The sequence below is a fragment of the Penaeus monodon genome, chromosome 19 (genome assembly GCF_015228065.2).
Source record: "Penaeus monodon isolate SGIC_2016 chromosome 19, NSTDA_Pmon_1, whole genome shotgun sequence".
NCBI classification, from domain to species: Eukaryota; Metazoa; Arthropoda; class Malacostraca; order Decapoda; family Penaeidae; genus Penaeus; species Penaeus monodon.
This window is the reverse complement of record NC_051404.1, coordinates 3,450,651-3,451,503: the sequence shown is the minus strand read 5'-3', so window position 1 is coordinate 3,451,503 and position 853 is coordinate 3,450,651. Positions and strand designations below refer to the sequence as shown.

General features: G+C 29.4%; 1 protein-coding gene across 14 annotated transcripts in view; it reads right to left on the bottom strand.

The window, feature by feature from the left end:
• LOC119584976 (stromal interaction molecule homolog) overlaps nt 1-853 on the bottom strand; it is a 99,451-nt gene that overhangs the window by 22,031 nt on the left and 76,567 nt on the right. The gene's annotated exons all lie outside the window — the stretch shown is intronic.

The window sequence follows — 853 nt, the reverse complement described above, 5'->3', positions numbered from 1 at the left end:
TTCGTGCCTTGGACAAATATTAAATAAATGATTAAAATGACTGGAATTCACACATGGATATAAACAGAACAGAAAAAACTACAAGCAAGGATCTGTGCATGTGACATATTTCAATGTACAGTAAATTATGTTAGTTATCACTCACAATTACTACTACTTCTAAGAAAGAATATAATCATCTTGGATGAATAGAAAAAAAAAGTTAATCTATCTTTAGCATCATAACCTTCTTAGTTTATTGTGATTTCTAAGTACTGATATTGAATTGTTCTTTCTCATCTAAGCCAAGACTAATGACCATTTTCCTTAACAAGTTAAATTCAAGTATGCTTTAAAAAAGGGATATCCAGTTAAGAAACCTTCTTCTCGCAACAGGTAGTCTACTAACTTATGTACTAAGTTTTAACAGATGCAAAAATATGGAATTTACAGCTATGACTATAGAATAAGTGATCCTGAACCCTCTATGCCATCATTAGATGGGCAATGGGGAGAACATAAAATCAGCTCTCTTACTGAGAGTTCAATATCATAAGATAAGCAGATTTATAAATGCAAATCAAGAATTAAGCCTCTCTTGCTCTTCATAGCAAAACATTCGCTTCGAAAATTATGTCACCATAAACGGGTTATTAAAAAATATTGACTTGATTTACACACAAATTAAGTATTCTCTCTTAACAAATTTCTTGCTTCACAACAATGCAAAAGATCTGCTATTCTACATTGAAATATTCATATAAACAGCAATAACTTATAGCAAACTGTTACTTTTAATTGAGAAAAAATAAAAACAATAACAAAATCAAATAGTATTTCCATAATCCTATTACTTTTCACATGCATTCTTTTT